Raw genomic sequence first — 22,887 nt, 5'->3', positions numbered from 1 at the left:
GTTTTGACTTTATGTATACCGACACTGACTTTATATATTCAAGTTTTGACTTTATATATTCTGACGCTGACTTTATATATTCACAAAATCAATGTATTTGCCTGTTTGGCACCCCCATAGTATATGTGTGTGTATATACAGTATATATATATATATATATATATATATATATATATATATATATATATATATATATATATATATATATATATATTGTGGTGGATTGCCGGCATTTCACTCCGGCCCTCAACCCCAGGCCGCCAGGAGGAGCTCTCCCGACAGCATGATCATGCCCCGAGTTCCAGCAGGGCATCATGGACTATGTAGTGTTTGTACACAGCCCTGCTGGATACCTTGGGGGCCACCAGGCGTCGCTGTAGGGGGGCTCGTAAGCTCTTATGTGCCCTATAACCCGGGAGTGCGTCACGTGACAGGAAGAAACGACGTGCTCACGGGTTGAAGAAAAGGACTATTTACCCTGACCTGGAAGGAATAAGGACTTGTGGACTGTTGGGCAGGAACACCTCCGGGTCAGGGAATATAAAAGGACTGTGGGAGCTCCCAGACGATGAGCTGAGTTGGGAGGCAGGGTGGCTAAGCGTCTGGGAGTGGAGAATTGTTATTATTGTTGTTATTGTTATTGAAGAATTGTGGAGAGGTGCGTGCTTTGTGCACTTTATTATTATAATAAATATCGTCATTGGATTTTTACCTGGTGTCTGACGTATAGTCTGAGGGTACAAGGGTGCGAGAAGCATCTTAATCTGTTACAATTGGCGTAGCTTCGGCAGGATTCTCTGGCCGTCAGTTAGGCAGAGGACATGTATTTAAAAAATTTATTGTGGACAGAATACCCCGTGAAGACAACGTCACGACACACACAGGAAAAATCACCACTAACCCTATTTTCAAGTCCGTAATGGGGAAGAAGAAGACAAAGCAGAGCGCCAGCCACAGCGGAGGTCTAAAAGCTCGGCATTTCCTACGCTCAAGATGAGCCATGGAGCAGCTACGCGTTTCGGGAGAGATTTCCGGAAGAGGACGTCTCCGACGAGGTATGTGCAGGGAATGTACTTTACAATCTTTTTAATGTAACACATGATGTCCCATGTACATACCTCCCAGATGTCCATCCGAAGGCTCTGCGGGAGGCAGAGGACAAACCTGAAGGCGATGGCGCGCTTCGTTCAGGCAGCCGAGTAACCCTAAGGACTTCCGCATTACGGGTGCCGGCGAAGGACACGTGACCCACCCCGGAAGATTATGGGAAGGAGAAGGTCCGTGTTCAGCTGCTTGTGGCTTCACCCAGGAAAAGACGGACTTGATTTTTCCGAAGGGGAAAGGGGAGGTGAGCGAAGCACCGCTCAACCCACGAGAAGGTAAGGAGGGCCGGGAAATGGCTGGTCGATCTACCGACAAATTAATACAGGCAGATCGCAGTCAGCCAAAGATGGCGGCCCGGTCCTCGTCCGTAGAGAACTCCAATTCCCAGAAACCCGTGCGGAACCCGTCAGAGCACGTGCCGACAGCGGGCGTGTTCATTGGCTCCCGGCCGGACGGTAGGATGAACCAGGAAGTAACCCTATCTCCGGCCGAATTAACTAACTGTTTTGACGTGCGGGAGCTCGAAAAATTAATAGAGCCCGTGCGGAGTATTTTGCAGACTTTGGAGGCGATTAAGAAGATCGTTGGGGACTTGGGAGCAGCGGCTGAAGCGCCTTTAAGAAAGGTGGATGGATACTTACGGCGATTTGGTCGGGAGTCTCCCCTCATGATTGATTTGGCGGTGCAGGTGAGTTTTACCGTACCGCACAGAATAAGGGGACACAGAGTGACGCGGGCCCGCGGTTAATTAGTAGCGGGTGCCAAGTCACTACGAGCCCTACAAACGAATGTGGTGTGATGACAGAAGGGGCGGTGGAAGCACTGATCGTACCAGAGCAGCTGAAAAGTGCTGTCTCTCGGAGCGATGCGGTGCTGAAGACGCCGCCTCTGGTTTCTTTAAAGTCAACGGGCATGCAAACAGCAAAGAGGCTCTCTTTTCCCAATAGAGAGACTCAAGCTGTGCGCCGACCCCAGAGTAAGCAGGAGATCCCCGAAATATACGTGGGTCTCCTGACAAAGTGGAAAAAAGGGCGGAGAGCAGCGAGGCGGCCAGAAAACCCTCCTTAGCGGGGGAAAGGGTGGAGCTGACAGAATTCCCGAGATGTTTCAGGTCTCGGGAAGAGAGACAACCAGGAGGACGTCGGCGGTGCTACAACTGTCGGCAACCAGGACACGTGTGGCGTGATTGTTCCCGGAGGACAGGGGAGCGGAGGGATAGAAGATACACCGTTCCCCCAAGGTTCACCGGGAGGTTCAAACAATACAGCCAAGGTCCGGATGACGCGTCCTCCTGGAGGAGGACGTCCCTCGCGGGGATCGACGCTCCGCCCCAGTTGTCGTCGCTAAGGGGGGGGAACTGTGGTGGATTGCCGGCATTTCACTCCGGCCCTCAACCCCAGGCCGCCAGGAGGAGCTCTCCCGACAGCATGATCATGCCCCGAGTTCCAGCAGGGCATCATGGACTATGTAGTGTTTGTACACAGCCCTGCTGGATACCTTGGGGGCCACCAGGCGTCGCTGTAGGGGGGCTCGTAGGCTCTTATGTGCCCTATAACCCGGGAGTGCGTCACGGTCACGTGACAGGAAGAAACGACGTGCTCCCGGGTTGAAGAAAAGGACTATTTACCCTGACCCGGAAGGAATAAGGACTTGTGGACTGTTGGGCAGGAACATCTCCGGGTCAGGGAATATAAAAGGACTGTGGGAGCTCCCAGACGATGAGCTGAGTTGGGAGGCAGGGTGGCTAAGCGTCTGGGAGTGGAGAATTGTTATTATTGTTTTTATTGTTATTGAAGAATTGTGGAGAGGAGCGTGCTTTGTGCACTTTATTATTATAATAAATATCGTCATTGGATTTTTACCTGGTGTCTGACGTATAGTCTGAGGGTACAAGGGTGCGAGAAGCATCTTAATCTGTTACAATATATATATATATATATATATATATATATATATATATATATATATATATATATATATGCCAGCAACACTCATGACAATAACAAAACAATTACATTGTCAATCATGTTACGTTATTATTAAAATGTTTCCTTTTCTTTTTAGTTCTCCGCTGCCAATCGCGGGTATTTTGATATATATATATATATACACACTAGCAAAATACCTGCGCTTCACAGCGGAGAAGTAAAAGGAAAAGGAAACATTTTGAAAATAACGTAACATGATTGTCAATGTAATTGTTTTGTCACTGTTGTGAGTGATGAGTGTTGCTGTCATACACACACATATATATATATATACACATACACACATATATACATACATATATATATATATATATATATATATATACACATACATATATACACATACATCCACATATATATATATATACATATACACAGTATATATACATATCTACATATACACACATACATATACATACAGACACATATATACACACAAATACATATATATACATACATATCTACATATACACACACACACACACATACATATATATATATATATATATATATACACATATATACAGTCTTTGGGGTGCGAGAAACTGTTGCTGGGGGTGCCAGAATCCATGAAGGAAGAAAAATGAAAAACATTATTTGTACAAAATCTTTAAATAATTAAATGGGCAGGCTATTTCGTATCAGTGCAATACGCTGCTTGTTAAAACGGATGACTCCCGCTCTTATGCGTGGATATTATGAACTATCGTATCTGTTCAAGTTCTATTTAAATTTTAAATAGAAGGAATTTTTATTTAGTCGACAGAATATTATTCCGGAATAAATCAACTCAAACCTTAAATAACTTATAATATTTTGCTCTCCATAAAAATATATCCTGTCTAAATTATACAAGTTAGTAATAAAGTAAACGTTAAAAGTATAAACATTCAAATTTCTTTACTCTTATGTAATTTTATATAAAAAATAAACTTAAATTTTAAATATCCCAAAAGATTTTGCTCTCCATAAAAATATATCCTGTCAAAATTATACAAATTCAAATATGAACATGGTGCATAACAAAACCTGGAAATATAAATAAAATTTGTTCTTTTCAGCAATAACAAATCAAATCATTCAGTTGTCTTTGCTCTTATGTCATTTTAGAGCTGGACACCTGGCATCTTTTTTTGGCAACAAGTTTGTTTGTTTGGTGTGAGGTTCTGTGTTGTGGAGATTCTCAGGATGGACTGCAGGTGCTCATCAGTGAGGCGACTCCTGTGTGCTGTTTTGTTAGTCTTCATGACTGAGAAGAGCTTCTCACACAGATATGTGCTACCAAACATACACAAGGTTCGAGCCGCATGTAGACGGAGCTGGAGCATTTGTGCGGGAATGGAGTGAATAAACTGTGCGGGCCGTGCAGTATTGTACTTTGCCTTCAGTGTGCCATTACACTGCAGCTCAATCACCTCCATCTGAATCTGCACAGGTGCAGTTTCCACATCGACGGCAAATGGGTTGCGAAACAACTCAAAATTCTTTTTTTGTTCTTCAAAGTCACCAAAGCGCCGTGCAAACTCAGTGCGCAGTGCGCTCAGTTTATCAGCAAAGTGCGTATTTAGGAACACCGTTGTGCCGATTTGGTCCAACATTACTTGGCAAAAGGGAAAGTGGGGCAAGTTGCACTGGTGCATTTGTGTCTCCCATAAAAGTAGCTTCACTTGAAATCACTTTGTGATTTTGCACGGTAAAACGTCTGCTGAAGTGTCAGATTCTTCTTTAACTCTTCTGCTTTCTGTATCTTGTGCATTGCATTCAGGTCTTTCAGGTTATCTTGATGTTTTGTCTCATAGTGCCGTCTTAGATTAAATTCTGTAATTACAGCCACATTAGCTCCACAAATGAGACACATGGGTTTACCGGCAATGTCAGTAAACATATACTCAGCCTCCCATCGGTTTTTAAAGGCTCTATGTTCAGAATCACCTTTTCTCTTCGGCATCGTGTGGGCTAGCTTCGCAATAACTTGCAGCATCATAAGCTAGACTTGATTAACGCAGTAAGTGTTCGCAAGGCAGCTGAAGCGCTGCATTATGGGATCTGTAGTTTATCGTGTTACCAGCGCTTCATATCCCCGGGCCATTAATAACAATAATACAGTATATAAAATGATCTCGCGGCCTGGATATAATTACACGCTGGGCCGGATGTGGCCTGTGGGCCTTGAGTTTGACACATATGGACTAAATAGAACTTGAAAAGAAATATTTTTTCGAATGTGATCGCAATTCAGATCGAGTTGACGCGCACTACAGTACATCGAGCCTGCGTGCTATTGTGGTTTTGCCTGTGTGCCTCAATAAGTTACCCTCCCCTCGCTCTTACTTTTTTACTGTTCATCTAATGAATACACTGAGTATGGCTTTACCAAAACAATCATTGATCGTGAATAAAGTATCCATTATTCATAAAGCTTCAATTGGTGATCTGTCTTTCTGCGTTAACCGCATATTTTTTCATACGTCTCAAACCAAGGGGATGTGAGGCTAAAATGAATCGAGAAGCGCGCGTACATACTTAGTGCATCCCCTCTCGGGAATCAAACCTCGGAAGTCAGCGCTAGAGGCGAAGCCTCTACTATTGCGCCATGGCGTGCGGTTTGTCTATTTGAGCGTAGCAGTGTAATTCGGTTTTTGTTCAGCACTCTTTGGAACTGTTGCTTTTTGTCTGCGCTGCGTCAGTTCACGTGAGCCACTGAATATGGTTTTATATGTCACTCGCTGCCTTCTTAATTATATAATGCATGTTTTCTTCAGCGCTTTTTGTAGCTCTTCCTGGTTTTCTACGTAATGCGTGATTACATGAGAGGCATGATGATGTCACATGAAACTCCACCCCCAATGGCTTTCGAGCTCAACTCCATTACAGTAAATGGAGAAAAATAGCTTCTAGTTATGACCATTATGCATAGAATTTCGAAATGAAACCTGCCCAACTTTTGTAAGGAAGCTATAAGGAATGAGCCTGCCAAATTTCAGCCTTGTACCTACACGGAAAGTTGGAGAATTAGTGATGAGTCAGTGAGTCAGTCAGTCAGTGAGGGCTTTGCCTTTTATTAGTATAGATATATATATATATATATATATATATACAGTATATATATATATACAGATATAGATATATATATATATATAGATATATATATATAGATATGAGAACAACACTCATATCAATGACAAAACAATTACATTAACAATCATGTTACGTTATTTTTAAAATTTTTCCTTTTCTTTTTCATAACTTCTTTAACACACTACTTCTCCGCTGCGAAGCGCGGGTATTCTGCTAGTAAATAATATATACAAGTGGAACCTCGGTTTGCAAGTAACTTGGTTTACGAGTGTTTTGCAAGATGAGCTAAATTTTTTAATTAATTTTGACTTGATAAAACGAGCGATGTCTTGCAATACAAGTAGTATGGATACACTGTCTGCTTAGCGTCATGTGATCATAACGGAGTTGATGGTTCTCTCTCGTGCGCGTCTCTCTCGCCTTATCTCTCTCGCGCACATGTCTCTCTCTCTCGTCTCCTATTCTCCGTCTGCATGTCCGCGATATTTTTGGATACGCTTATACGGCGAACTGCTACAGCGAAACAATGAAATCACAAGCGCACAAATGCGTAGATCCTTACGCTACGGGAGAACAAGGAACACTGAGTGAGCTAACGGGCTGGCAGCGTCAGCTTGGGTGAATCCCCGAGTTGAGGTGGATCGGGAAACGCCTCACGCATACCCACAGCCTGGCTCGTGGCTCTTTACGCGAGCCAATGCTCGTATTTAGATCCGAATTTATCGGTCATACTTTCCTCTTATCTTGAATTTCTCGTATACAGAGGTGATCGTATCTCGAGGTTCCACTGTATTTCAATGTTCTTTAAAAGTTTTGAAGAATCGGCGCTCTCAGCTTACAGATGGCTTAACGTCTATTACAGAGCTGATTGTGTGGCGATTGGGTATCTGGAGAAAGAAAAGGAAGGACAGAAATTGGGGGTTAGTACGTTTGAAAGAGACAGTACTGCTGCAATAAATTATTTCATTGAAGGTCGCGCATGGCACAGCAAGCATCTTGCGTGAGGCATGAACAATCACTGCGCCACCATGTTCTCATGTTAAATAACATACTTTAATTCCTATCATCATGAAAATGATATCAAGTATACATCTCAGTATTTTAATTATTCAGAGAGCTGTAATATAAAAAATGTAATGGATTCTGTGTCCTGTCGGAGAAAGAGAAAGCCCGTTTAAGAAGCACGTATTGATTCATACACATAAAGCACATAGAAGATCAAATACAAAACAAAGCATTTAATGTGCTAGTTTAGTTATGATGGGATTTAAGAAACTAGTAAATTAAAACGATTTTAGGATGAAGTTTATGATGTTCTACTTTAATGACAAAATAATTTATGTGATTAATGTGGAAATTTCCAGATTAAAGTTGACTTTTCAAGCTTTTTTCTCACTGTGTCCCTATTTTTTTTTTCTTTTCTCTGTACCCTAATAAGGTTTCATATGACACTCAGACGGTGGGCTATGACTCGCCTTTTCACGGCAACTTTGATATCTGATAACTTCTTTTTTATTTCGGGCACTGTGCGACTTTATGAACTTGAGCTTTCGAGTTTCTCACACACTCTATGTCACTCAATCAACTTCATTTTGTTGTTTATACCACTGTGTTATACTACATTTTTCTTTACTATTAATGTCACTGTCTCTATGCTCACTGGTATCGATTTATTCACATGTGCATGTTAAATTTGGCACACAGGGGCTTAGCAGTTAGAATTGCTAGCCAAGCATTGGATTAGATAGCCAAAGACAACTGGAGGATTGTATAGTCAGCTTAAACACAGAATAGTATATTTCTGTCCTCTGTCAGCACAAAATCTTCTTTCCTTATTGGGAGAATGAGAACCAGCATGTAAGCACTATGATATTTCTGTTTTTTGTGGAGGAGGAGTTCAGCTTTTTCCTATCCTTGTTTGGAGACAGAGAGGACCAGCAAGTTGAAGAAGAACAGTATAAAAGGCTTGGACAACAGCCAGACCCTTTGGGGCACGTGTCGGCAAAGTTTCCGACAAACCTCCCAGCGTGGGGACGAGAAATGGCAGCCTGTGTTGATCTAGATTCCCACCTGGATAAAGTCTGTCCATATGCCTCCCGTCTGTAACCGCGTTAACCGTCAGTAAATGTAAGCTAAAGTATATTTTTTCTCATGTGATTCTTGTACCGCCGTAATCACGATGGGAGGGATATCGCCTTTTCTGGTATATTACTATATATTGTTTAGTTACTTAATATGCCGCAATTTCATTTTTTTTTGCCGCAATTTCAAAAGAACACATTTCCAAGAGAGCTAATGCCTCTTCAGGAAACACACTGTTTAAACCAACAAATAGTACGGTTTTCCTTGCCTCCACTTGGTATTCGTTGAAATTCTTCTATTTTCCCCCGTGCTTTTGCCATTGTCGTTTCACAGAACGCTGAGCTTAAGGGCTATTTATATTGCTTTGCATATTCAAAGAGGCGTAATTCTGGGAGGAGAAGGGGCGGGACAGTATGCATGTGCACGTGCAATACTTTTGACGCAGACTGGGATTTATGGAGCAGAAGAACGTGGAAGTTGGCGAATGCACAGATTTATGCATCTGGATTTTCTTGTGCGTACGCACATTTCCGCTTTTGTCCTTATGCCATGTTTTAGTGTGAATTCTACGCACAGCGTTATACATGAGGTCCCAGGAGAGGGGAGCTCCCAGGTGGATGGATGGTCACCCCGGCCAAGAGAGAAGAAGGTTTTTTGCCCGGATGGGAAGCCCCAGGCAGATGGACAGGCATCCCGACTGGATGTACTTACATTAGTTTTCCTGGCTGGGATAAAAGGGAAGGACAGGGAAAGACTGTCTCTAGGGGCTGTTTACTCCACCAAAAAGCTAGATATCGATACCTATTTGGACACCAGCAGGGAATGCTGGGATTTGTAGTCCAGTAACACAGCCTTGTTGGAGTCCATGGATGCTGCAAGAGGGTCCTGCAGGGAGTTACTCTCCCTCCTATATAGGTCTTCTGTATGATCCAGAAGTGCTTCCAACAGGCGAAGCCCTGGCACCGGAAGAACTTCCGGGTCCTCAATAAAAGTGACCACACTGCCTTGTTCAAGCGATTAGGAGCTGTGAGTGGAGATGGGTAACACTAAACTGGAGAAGTAGCAATGTGGTGGAGACAAGGAAGTGAGAAAGAAAGAGAAGGAGGAAGAGACAATGTATATAACTGTTTGTACAAGGTATTTATCATAAAAAAAAACCTTTATTTGAACTCGAGACAGTGTTTGTGTGTTCGTACTTGGGGAATGGGGCTCTGTGGTGCCCCATAGTCTTCACAACGGGTGTGTGAAGATATCACAATATTGGTGACACATATATAGAAAGGGTAACATGTCAATCAGCACACTCACAAATCAAACATAACCAAACAAAAAACAATTTTGACATGCCAGTTAAACTAACATTTATATCTTTGGGATGTAAAAACACACTGGCTTACCCAGACATACTCACACAGAGATAAGAGTATTAAAGAAAGCCTCACATGGACAATGAATCGAGCCTACAGTGGATTGAGAAAGTATTCAGGGCCCTTCACTTTCCACTCACCTTACTGTGTTGTAGACTTAATTTTAAATTGATACTTTTGCCATTTTTACCCATCGATCTATACTTAATAACTTCATGACAAACTGAAAGAGTTTTCAGGAAGGTTTGCAAATGTATTACAAATCAAAAATGTTAATCTCTCATTTATATAAGTAGTCAGAGCTTTGTAGAAGCCCATCTGTCAGCAATTACAGCTTTGAGTCTTCTTGGGTAAAGCACATTTGAAATGAAATCTATAAAATAATAAAAGTGTATAGAAAGTGAAGGATTCAGAATTTTTTTAGAAGCCACTGAAAAAGATAAATGTTCACTAATTAATTAAGTGAAATGCCACCTTAACTTGCATTCTGGTTCTCTTTGAGGGTGCCTTCCTTTCATTAGTTTATTAACCTGCTTAATCCAATTCAGGGTTGCAGGGTAAGAAAACTTTCCTGGCAAAAAGACAGAAAACAAATACTGGCTGGGGGTCCTGGTCCATGTCACAGTACACTCACATGTACACTCGCACTCATACTCTCGTCAGGCCAATTTCAAGTCCTATCTGAAGATGAAAAGCTACTTAGTGACAAAAGTGAATTAGTGCACATTGTAATATTTAGTTATTGGATTCATATCTGACATTTTGCTGACACATAACTGAGTTTGATAGCTCTTGATTATTAGCCTCTTTTTAAGTCCACTCATTATATAATTTTGGCCAGATGATGAAGAGCAAGGCACTAGAACAAAAAAACATATGTTATAGCAATAGTGTGGTGGAGTGAAATTTTGGATACAAGTTGATAAATATTTTTATCTCTTTATTTGTAATCTAGATATACAAATTTTAATGTTAGCATTTCATTTCCTGTTGTATTTTCATGTCTAGCTAACCAGCCTCCAAGTCTTTAGGACTGACTCAGGATTTGAAATTTATTGCAAGGTTCAGGGGATGGACTGGTTGGGCAAGGGTGATTCAGTGCAGGACATTCTATAAACCAACCCATGCATGAAGGCCATAAAACTACCTACAGTAGCTGGCAAGCTTCGGCTAAACAAAGCGTATCCACTACTTGAGGGCAGGTGTGAAAAGGCAGTGTGAGCACCCATTGGTCTGAAGTATGGCTTTTGTGGATTGGTTTTGACTCCGAGGCCATTCTGTACCATTCTAAGGATGTAGAGAGTTTCCTATAAAGCTGGTTGCTTTTCCCTTCCCCCCCCTCTCACATACCATGGCAATGAAGAGAACACAATGAGGAGCACAACTCGGCAGCCATATTGAGATAAACATGCAGCCTGTCCTGAAGAAAGCTGACTAGAAATGATTTGACTTGACCAGAGAAATTTGAGTAACTACAGGTCTGTATACTGCTTGAAACATCAAGCAATTATCAAGTTTTATGGTTGCCAATACTCAAATGTACTCTTCTTCATTATTATTATGTAATGAATATTACCCATAATACATTATTAGAATGTGTAACTTAACTCCTGTTATCCTTTTACTCTATCCGATTGCCTGAGTTTATAGATAGAGAACGGAAGGTGGGGAGAAGTTAAAGGTACAATGCCTTATAAAGAGTGGTAAGTCTATGGGATTTGAGGGACTCTGATAAAGTCTGCATAATAAAGAATACAAAAGGTGAAAGTAGAGTCACATAGAACTCCACCAAGACAAAACAAATAGCAGATAACCTTTTTCAGGAAGACTCAATGTACTCCATCTAAATGTATCCCTCAGTTTTGGAAGGAACAAACAAATAAACAGCATGGCCGTGAAATACATATCTTCATAAAGTATCTAATCAGTAGCTAGTTTTTCCTTCTGTTTAAGTCTAATGTGTCATCTTTTATCAAATAATCACAGATTCATCCACTCATTCAGCCAAACGCACTTTTCTGCTATTGAGTGTTAGGAGGCCGAAATATAAGATGGCAGAAATTAACCACAGATGCAAAACTGGTCCCACTCTAGGCATACTGAACCACTATTGAGTCACCAAAGAAGTCCACCTTTGGAGAAAACACACATGGAGACCTTGTAAACGCTACTGTGACGGTGACCTGGGCTGGACTCAAACACAGATCCTTAGAGCTTTGAGGCAGCAGACCTAAACCGAAGCATTCAAGTTTAAAAATATTTTATGTGGCACATTTTACAAAGCACACAAGCAAACAATTCTGAGTAAAGTGCAATAACAAAGTGCAGTAAAAAATAATCATTACAGACGACAAGTTATAGTGAAATGAAGGACTGTATCTTGGCAGTGTGTCTGAATGCTATGTAATATACATACCAGACTTGATTTGCTTTCCCTGCCACCATTCCCATGATGATCCAAGATCCTCAGTTGCTTTTCTACTTGTTCTCATCAGTCTGAGTCTTTTCAGCTGTACATTTCAACTACTTTTTTTCTTCTTGTTCAGTGAGTTTTTGGCTGTTTCACCATGACGAAAGGATCTGTGCAGAAAATAAAAACAAGTGATGTCAGTTTGCAAAGGAAAGCTTTCATATGTTAATATGACAGTTGCTAAATGGAGCTTTTCCAGCAGTCACAAGAATCCCATAAAGCACTGACATGCTTACTAGAGGAGCACAGCAGGAAATATGGAAGAACTTTAAAATATAATGTTTTAACCTTTTAACCAAAGTAATGAAGGGGGTGCACCAGTAAGCATTACTGCCACAAACACTCAGTGTTTTGAATTCAAACTCCTAGTTATTTGGAGTCTTTATATTTTCATTATGTCTAAAAGGGTTTTTCTTCATTTACTCTGAATTGTTCTGCCACCTTCCAAAGAAGACAGTTGGGTTAATTGGAGACTCTAAATTTGCCCTGGGACATGCAAGTGAGCCTTGTGATGTACTGCCATTCCCTCCAAGGTTGGTTCCTATCTTGTGCCATGCTGCTGAGACAGGCTTCAGCCTCTTGTCACCTAGATTTAGTAGATTTGAGAATGTAATGTTTCAACTTGGCACAGAGTTCACACAGTCTCAGGTTGGGGTGATGGTTCACCTTTCAGCATAACAATGACCCAAAGAAAAATGCTAAGACAATACTGGAGTGGCTTTAGGTCAAGTCTTTGACTGTCTCTGAGTGGCTCAGCCAAAGTCCTGACTTGCACCCCATTGCACATCTGTGGAGAGACCAGAAGATGGCAGTTTACAGGTGCTTCTCATCCAGTCTAACAGAGATTGAGAGGAACTACCAGGTAGAATAGGATAAACTGCCTAAATCCACATGTGCAAAGCTTGTAGAGACTTATTCAAGAAGACTCGAAGCTGTAATTACTGCTAAAGGGGCTGCTACAAAGTACTGAATTTACTGTCTGAATACTTATATGAATGAGAAATTTCATTTTTTGATTTTTGATAAATTTGCAAACCTTTCTGCAAACATTTTACTTGTTAGGATTAGGATTAAGGATTTTTACATTAGTACTTCAACATGAAGTGGAACCCACTGCCTATTAAAACTGGTTGCATTTCTACATATTATAAATTAAAAGTGCAAACCAGGGATGCAATTAGGCTACTTCTTGCTGGAGCTAACTCACTTTGAGATGTGGGTTTTACGTTGTTGACTCCTAATTCACTTTAAATGCACTTGTTTTGAAACTTTACATACTATTATGTTCTTTTAATGTTTTTATTCACAATTATCTATCCATCTATCTGTCTATCTATATTGTAATAACAAGCAGTGACAGTAAAGAGTGTTGGGGGCACCTGTGGGAAAACCCTGCACAATTGGTTTTAAGAATGAAAACAAAACATGATTAATAGTGGTAACAAAAATATCTTTTCAGACGGGAGTTTGGTTCTGACTGATCAAAAAATGCCTGTGCTGCTGGTTATGCTGACTTCTGGCAGGAAGAGGTATCTATCTGTATATCTATCTATTGCAGGGGCCAGAGAGGATGACAGGAATCCTGGCCAGAATAAAAGAAGGATTTATGCCTGGAATATAATGGAGGAGGCCATAATGGAAGGAGCAGGCGAATGGGCTCACCGGGAGCAGATCATTCCCCCCACACGACAGGTGGCAGTGTTCCTCAAGGCTGGACAAGGCTGCAGGGTGGCATGAGAATATGAGTCTGGAAACCTCTATTTATTTGAACCTATGTATCTATCGAAGTAATTTTTCTGAAATTAAGATCTCACATTGAGTTATTTATTAGGTGTGTATGCATACAATATCACCTACTGCAGTAGCCATGTCTGCCAGTCTGTCTATCCACATGAAACAACTCAGCTCCCAAAGGATTTTGCCTAAACATGGCACAATTAACTTTTCAAGAACATTTGCTGGGACAGTTCAATTTTCCATGAGTTACCTTGAATACAGAACACAGGAAATATTTGTAAAACTTCAGCATTGTCCATTGAGAAGAACTGACAAGTTTGTGAACTCATGTATCTTAAAACAGAGAAATATTCTGTGCGACTTCAACTACAAATTATTTTACTGTTTCGATTTTACCTTGGGAGCACTTACTTCAATATGTGTATTTTTTATATTTTTTCTTTTACTCGTTTGACAGCAACTGATGGCAGACAGTGAAATAGCTATAGTCATGTGCTCATTATATGCTAACATTCTGGATCTGGCTTGGACTCTGCCCTGTCTCAGTTTAATACAACTTAAATAATGAAAAATAAAATGGGTGTGAGCTACATACAGACCCAGAGACTTATAAAGGTGAAAAGAAGAAAAGTGCCCTGGAAATGAAAGGAGTGGAGACACAAAAAGAGTAGGAAAATGTCATTAGAGGGACAAAAATGAAATCTTAGTGTATAGATAGGCAAGAAATAAGAAATATGAGAGGTTTTTACAGATGAAAGACGAGAGAACACTGTAGTGGTAGCCATGATTGTGGTTGCTCCTGTATTTTAACAGGAGAAACCAAAAAAAAAGAAAACTGAGTACTTGAAAATTCAAATGAAATTCAAGACTAAAAGAAGTCCAGATGCAGCGTGTCCTGCTAAACAGTGTCTCTCATGGAAGTCCAATTAACTACAAGCATAAGGCCATATGCCAGCAAAAAGTATGAAAAATGTCCCAAGGCCTCAGAACAATGTGCTAATCGCATTCTCAGCAACTTCCTATCAGTCCCAAACCATTTTGTTCTTCTGAGGTTCACACAGCATCATGTATATGCATTAATGCCACATCCCATCATCAGCCCTGCTGCCAATGTAGTAGCACAACATTTACATTGCAGATGGCCACGCCAAAGAGAACATATACAAGCTATTAGAAACATTTGAAAAGGCCATTGATCAAAGGTAAAAATATTGACACAAACATGAATTGGAACAGCCATGGGAGGTGACCATATGATGTATTCATAATTCTGTGTTAGAAGCCTAATCTGTTTGTGTACAGTGAATTGAAAATCAAGAATAACCTGTTTTTCCTGTTTTCCACAAAAGGGTGCAAACTTGCATAAGGATAAGAATTTTTAAAACATGTGGGAATAACCAGAAGTGGACACATATCTACATTTCAAGTTAAATATAAACCTTAATGGTTGCTAAAAAATTAAGCAATGTTACACTAAACACATTTATTCCACTGTTAATTCCGAATCGGTGGAAATGTATGATAGTAAATAAGTACTAAAAAAAAGACTGGCAAAGTCAAGAATTCTATGACAAATGGTTTAAGGTTCAGGAATTAAAGAATGCCAGGAGTGCTAACCATGATTCTAGTTTTATTTACTTAACTCCTACTGGGAAGCAAAAGACTGGATTTAAATCCCAGTCTGTTTATGTTTTAAGCGAAGGTTGCATATTCTACCTTTTTCCACAGGGAAGCTGTTTCCTTCCACACTCAGACATGTGTGTGTCAGACTGTCTAATGTGAATCAGTGTGGGTTTGTGTGTGAAAATGTTCTGTGACTGACTGCCCTCTCATCAAAACCTGCAATAGAGGGACAGATTAGGTTGACCTAAAACATCTATCCACCCATTATCCAACCCGCTATATCCTATCTACAAAATCACGAGGGTCTGCTGGAGCCAATCCCAGTCAACACAGGGTGCAAGGCAGGAAACAAACCCCAGGAAGGGCGCCAGCTCACTGCATGACCTAAAACAGGGATCCTCAAACTTTTTTAAGACATGGTCCTCCAAAATGTTGTACCACCTGGTCAGGGCCCATCACTAATAAAAGCTGGTGCAGCAGAGAAACTCTAAACAGGTATCCTTGCGTGTTGTATTAGCAAATTAGAGGAGTGGATGAATGAGAACTACTTGTCTTTAAACACAGATGAAACAGAGATGTTAATTGTTGGAGGGAATGATGCTGATCACAACAATATTCTGTCATCATTTAACTCAGTTGGTATCCCAATTAATTTTACTGAATCAGCCCGCAATTTAGGAGTTATCTTTGATTCTAGCATGTCATTTAAAGCGCATATTACAAAGTTGTCCAAAACATGTTTCTTCCATCTTAAAAATGTTAGGAAATTACAGCACTTTCTAAATAAACAGGATTCTGAGAAATTAATTCATGCATTTATCTCTAGTAGGATTGACTACTGCAATGCAGTGTTCACTGGATGTTCAAACTGTTCTCTATACAGCCTCCAGTTAATCCAAAATGCGGCTGCAAGAATTATTACAAGAACAAGAAAATACGAACACATAACTCCAGTTCTTAAATCATTACACTGGCTCCCGGTTAAGTTTAGGACAGATTTCAAAATCCCCATTTTAACATATAAAGCATTAAATGGCCAAGGTCCGACTTACTTGTCTTCATTTATCATGACTTACAAACCTGAGCGCACATTAAGATCACAAGATGCCGGTCTGCTTATGATTCCAAGGATTAATAAAATAACAGTGGGAGGTCGAGCTTTTAGGTACAGGGCCCCTAAACTGTAGAATGGTCTGCCTGCTACAATAAGAGATGTCCCTTCGGTTTCAGCTTTTAAATCCTGTCTGAGGACTCACTACTTCAGTTTAGCATATACTGACTAGAGCTGCTGATTAACTGTACAGACTGCATCTTTGTTGTTAGTCATTAGCACTAAAACATAAGTAACATGACAGTTTTAATTTGTTACTAACCTTCACCTATTCTGTTTCTTTCTTGGTACTCAAATGTGGCACTTGATGCCATGGCCCACCTGCCAAGTTGTTTTGCCTGCCTATGGTAAAGTCATCCTTGATGGAGGATCGCAGGAATCGTGGGAAAGAGGGGTCTTTTCATCGGATTGGCTGGCCCAGCACTGTTTCAGCCTAGGAATGGCCAAATGGGGGAGGCAGCTTGATGGATGAGGTCTCCAGGACTCTAAAAATATCTAAATCTTATTATGTGATATCATCTACTGTTAAATTCTGCTCTGTGCTTCTAAAATTTTTATTTTTATACTGTATTGAGGATTTGTTCCGTTTTGTGTATTGTATTGTATTGTATTGATCCCCTCCTTTTGACACCCATTGCACGCCCAACCTACCTGGAAAGGGGTCTCTCTTTGAATTGCCTTTCCCAAGGTTTCTTCCATTTTTTCCCTACAAGGTTTTTTTGGGAGTTTTCCCTTGTCTTCTTAGAGAGTCAAGGCTGGGGTGCTGTCAAGAGGCAGGGCCTGTTAAAGCCCATTGCGGCACTTCTTGTGTGATTTTGGGCTATACAAAAATAAACTGTATTGTATTGTATTGTATTACTTCTGTGTGAATCATGCATGTTATGAGTGTGCCTTTTCTATGTAATACGAACATTATGTACCTATTGTGTCGTGAACAGTTTCTAGAGGAACGATAAACAAATTATAATTAAACTAGCAAATCGTGCTTGCAAAAATTTTGCAAGAATAAAAGCGTTAATGAAATGATGATGAGCGAGAAAGGAACATCACACGTTACAGTAAGAAAGGAGATTATTTTAAGTAAGTAGTGAGAGGACTCAATATTAGAATAGTCATATGATTAGTATGGGATATTAATATAGTCACTTACAACAGCATGAATATTTACAATACAAAGTGTAACATGAAGAGGTTAACAGAACATATTTGATAAGCAGGGAAATGAAGGGCATATGTAAATCAGTATGTGTGAAGTGTGGCGGTCAGGTAATGTACAATACAATTTACAATACAATTTATTATTGTATAGCCCAAAATCACACAAGGAATGCCGCAATGGGCTTTAACAGGCCCTGCCTCTTGACAGCCCCACAGCCTTGACTCTCTAAGAAGACAAGGAACAACTCCCAAAAAAAACCCAGTAGGGAAAAAAATGGAAGAAACCTCAGGAAAGGCAGTTCAAAGAGAGACCCCTTTCCAGGCAGGTTAGGTGTGCAGTGGGTGTCAAAAAGAAGGGGGTCAATACAATACAATACACAACACAGAACAGAACAGAACAAATCCTCAATACAGTATACCAATAAAACTTTTAGAAGTACGTAGCAGAATTTAACAGTAGATGATCTCACATAATATGATTCGGATTCGTTTAGAGTCCTGGAGACCTCATCCATCAAGCTGCCTCCCCCATTTGGCTATTCCTAGGCTGAAACAGTGCTGAGCCAGCCAATCCAATGAAAATACCTCTCTTTCCCATGACTCCTGCGATCCTCCATCAGGGATGACTCTACCTTAGGCAGGCAAAACAACTTGGCAGTTGGGCCGTGGCACCAAGTGCCACATTTGAGTACAGAGAAGAGAAACAGAATAGGTGAGGGTTAGTATCCAATTATAACTATCATGTTACTTATGTTTTAGTGCTAATGACTAACAACAGAGATGCAGTCTGTACAGTTAATCAGCAGCTCTAGTCAGGATATGCTAAACTGAAGTAGTGAGTCTTCAGACGGGATTTAAAAGCTGAGACCGAAGGTGCATCTCTTATAGTAGCAGGCAGACCATTCCACAGTTTAGGGGCCCTGTAACTAAATGCTCAACCTCCCACTGTTATTTTATTAATCCTTGAAATCATAAGCAGAACGACATTTTGAGATCTTAATGTGCGCTCAGGTTTGTAAGTCATGTTAAGTTTAGACAAGTAAGCCGGACCTTGGCCATTTAATGCTTTATATGTTAAAAGGAGGATTTTGAAATCTGCCCTAAACTTAACTGGGAGCCAGTGTAAAGATTTAAGAACTGGAGTTATGTGTTCGTATTTTCTTGTTCTTGTAATAATTCTTGCAGCCGCATTTTGAATTAACTGGAGGCTGTATAGAGAACAGTTTGGATAGCCAGTGAACACCGCATTGCAGTAGTCATTCCTACTAGAAATAAATGTATGAATTAATTTCTCAGAATCCTGTTTATTTAGAACGTACCTTAATTTACTAACATTTTTAAGATGGAAGAAACATGATTTGGACAACTTTGTAATATACGCTTTAAATGACATGCTACAGCCAAAGATAACTCCTAGATTTCAGGCTGATTCAGTGAAATTAATGGGGATTCCAACTGAGTTAACTGATGACAGAAGATTGTTGTGACCAGCATCATTCCCTCCAACAATTAACATCTCTGTTTTATCTGTATTTAAAGACAAGGAGTTCTCATCCATCCACTCCTTTAATTCACTAACATAACTAATTAAAGAAAACATTGGAGGAACTTCATTTGATCTAAATGAAAGGTATAACTGGGTGTCATCTGCATACGAGTGAAAATTAACATTATGTTTCCTAATGAGAGATCCCAGTGGAAGCATATAAAGTGAAAACAGTAAAGGTCCCAGTACTTAGCCCTTTGGGACACCATATTGAACTTCTGTGTATAATGATGGAGTACTGTCAGCACATTTCTGTACATATTGGAATCGATTTGATAAATAACAACTAAACCAAGCGAGCACAGTGCCTGAAAGCCCAACATCATTTTCTAGCCTGAGCAGTAAAATAGAATGGTCAATGGTGTCAAACACTGCACTTACGTCTAACAACATAATTACAGTGGAGTTTCCTTCATCAGAGGATATCAGAATGTCGTTTACAACCCTTGTTAGTGCCGTTTCTGTACTATGACCAGTGCGGAAACCAGACTGGAATTTCTCAATTAAATTGTAAATTGTAAGGTGTGACTGAAGCTGACTGGCGACTACTTTTTCTAGTATTTTAGAGAGAAAGGGTTAAATTGGAAATAGGCCTATAATTATTTAGTATGTGTGGGTCTAGGTCTGACTTTTTAAGTAATGGTTTAATGACTGACACTTTTAGTGCATCAGGTACTGTGCCATACAATAATGAACTATTGATAATGTTTAGAATAGGCGCTGCAAGAACATCCATTGCACTTTTTACTAGTTTTGTTGGCACTGGATCTAGGGAACAAGTAGTGGGCTTCATTTTAGAAATTAAAGTTAAGACTCAGTTACAGGATTAAAATTACTAAAGTGCTGAATGCAATGTGAGACAGGGTCTGCTAAGCTAGTATTTGGTTTGTACTGTGATGCTGGGATCTTATATTTTTAATTTTCTCATTGAAGAAGTTCATAAAGTCTGTACTGCTAATATCTGTTGGTATTTTGCACTGTAGATCTGAATTCTCATTTGTTAATTTAGCCACAGTTCTAAACAGTACCCTAGGATTTTTATTATTGCTATCTATTATTGTAGAATAGCATTCTGAGCGAGCTTTAAATTAGTATACTTACGTCTATAATAATTGTAAGAAAACACAATTTGTTGCATAAATGTTATTGTCACGAGAAAATATTCCCCTGTGTAAGCTGCAAGTACCTGTACGTTTAACCCGGATTTCGATGTAACTTTGAAGAAGTAGTGTACAACTGGCCATGGGTAAAAACAGGGCCTGGCAACTAAATGTTTGTCGTTGTTGACTTGGTTATAATCATACAATATGCTAAATAAACGGGGAATTGCCTACGTTGTAATATAAACGGAATGTCATTTTGAGTTAGTGTTATGGAATCCCTGTAGTTTCATCCATCCATTATCCAACCTGCTAAATCCTAACTACAGGGTCACGGGGGTCTGTCGGAGCCAATCCCAGCCAGCACAGGGTGCAAGGCAGGAAACAAACCCTGGGCAGGGCGCCAGCCCACCGCAGATCCCTGCAGTTTTTCTGTCATAATGTTTCTTGTTGTCTGGCAGTTTGCTGCTGCTCTTCAGAAAGGTTGTGAATGCAATTCCTTTTTCGTTTCACTGTCTCGGTGCAAGACTTCCTGCCGCTGACCTTCAGTTAATCTTGCTCTATGGTTTGTCCTGCATTGTCTTTGTTTTTCTAAAGCATCTTGGCGGTGCTGTTTGGTCTGGCGTGATGTGGATGTTTCTGCTTCTGTGTATTGGTGTGAGTATGTAGGCTGGCGAGATCATTTCTGTTAGTCGCAGCTAGGCTATATGTACCTTTTCATTTTATCGGGAGGTTTACCTTGAAGTGAAGGAAAGAGGAGGTGTAAAATGGTAGTGTCATAATGCAGTTTTGGTCAGTGACAAAGTATGCACCGAATAAACAGTCAATTACCACAATCAATAATTTGTCACACTGAAGAATTGAAGATAGTTGTTGTGGAGGGATATAGTAGTTGTGGCAACCGTTGTTTATATCAAGCATGGATGGACACAATCAAAGTAATATAAGTATACATTTTATTTTTAAGAATTTAGAAATAAGAAACTATTCTTTAGAGATAAATAGGTGTCAAAGAATTCTAACCTGTTTAACTATTTTGGGACCTTTAAATAATGTTAAGTCACTATTTACCTACAGTATGTGCTGATTGGTGTAAATCAAAATGTTTTTAACTGTTATGTAAATCAACCTACCTTATTTTAGATACAAGTTTGCTATTTTAGCCAGCCAGTCCTAGTGAAAAGTGCACTTGGCTGACTGCTTCAAACTTGTTGTAGTAAACATGTCCATTTTTAAATTTGTTTATAATGGGGACTCTTAACTATGCTTTATTTACAGAGTGATCCTCCCTAACAGTGAGCATGATCTTGAATCTTGGTTTCTGCTAACACCTTTTCCAAAGCATGATTTTGGACATCAGCAGATCTATCATTCGAAAGCAAATGCTTAACAATAGCAGAGTATTGATGAATACATGATCAAATATCATGTGACAGCTCCAGGATGGAGCCTCTTCCGGTCTGGTCCCCTCTTAACTGGCAACGCGGCTATCTCTAAATCAGTCAAGTTCTGACTGCCGTCTGAAGACTCTTCGTTTGTGGTTTTTGCCTTGCTTTTTTATTCTTTTCGTCATCAAATATACATGGTTTGCCTCTGAGGGGCCCCAACTCTCTTTAACTGTCTTTTTGATTTTGTTACATATTCATTTAAAGGACCCAACCATATAGTACTTTTTGGAATTTTAGCAAGGGACTTTTGATTATTTTTTAAGTGGGTCTACAGTTCTTAATTAGCCATATATATGGCAAATTCTTTAATGAATTATGTACAATATATATATAACAAAAGGCACTATATAGGCACCTGACCCGACACAGATGGATATGGAGGCACGTATAAAATAAAAGGACTTTTATTTTGCTTCAGCTGGAAGGCACGTCTTTCCCGTGTCCCCCAGCCACAACACAATCCCAAAACACCAACACACCATACACTTTCTTCTCCTGCACCACCACTCCTCCAAGGCAACCTCGTCCACCTCCTCTGGCCGCTGAGTGGTGGTTGCTGGTGCCTTTTATTGGGCACCCGTGCTCTACGTGCTTGATTGCCGACATCCAGCTGCACTTCCGGGTGTGGCGAATATGCTGTCCACATGGGCTCAGGAGTCCCAGTTGTAGCACCCCCTGGCGGCGCCTGCAGGACCCAACAGGGCTGCACCCAACTCCAATTCCCATGGAGCACTACGGGAAACCGAGGCAGCGCTCCAACCCAGCTGGGTGGCCATCTAGCGTTCAACAACAACAACAACATTTATTTATATAGCACATTTTCATACAAAAAGTAGCTCAAAGTGCTTCAGGAGGAGGTATTGCACCATCCAGGGCTGCTCCCCCGAATATACAGTGAAGGGGCATCCCGGCGAGCCGCCGCCACTATATATATATATATATATATATATATATATATTGATGTAATAGTAAGGTCTGTCCATCGGTCATGGGATTAACTGCAAACTACTGGGGCTAGAACCTTCATGTAGGTCTTATTTGAAAGCTTATGACCTCATAGCTCTTGAAATTCAGA

General features: G+C 40.4%; 1 long non-coding RNA gene across 1 annotated transcript in view; it reads right to left on the bottom strand.

The window, feature by feature from the left end:
• The window catches only part of LOC120527200, a 106,131-nt gene that overhangs the window by 74,097 nt on the left and 9,147 nt on the right, over window positions 1-22,887 (bottom strand). The window contains exon 2 of the long non-coding RNA XR_005633285.1: window positions 12,036-12,199. This is a non-coding gene — a long non-coding RNA (uncharacterized LOC120527200). The remainder of the gene's footprint in view (window positions 1-12,035; window positions 12,200-22,887) is intronic.

This window comes from Polypterus senegalus, chromosome 4 (genome assembly GCF_016835505.1).
Source record: "Polypterus senegalus isolate Bchr_013 chromosome 4, ASM1683550v1, whole genome shotgun sequence".
Classification (NCBI taxonomy): domain Eukaryota; kingdom Metazoa; phylum Chordata; class Cladistia; order Polypteriformes; family Polypteridae; genus Polypterus; species Polypterus senegalus.
Note: the sequence above shows the minus strand (reverse complement) of the source record. Positions and strands in the feature narration are given on the sequence as shown.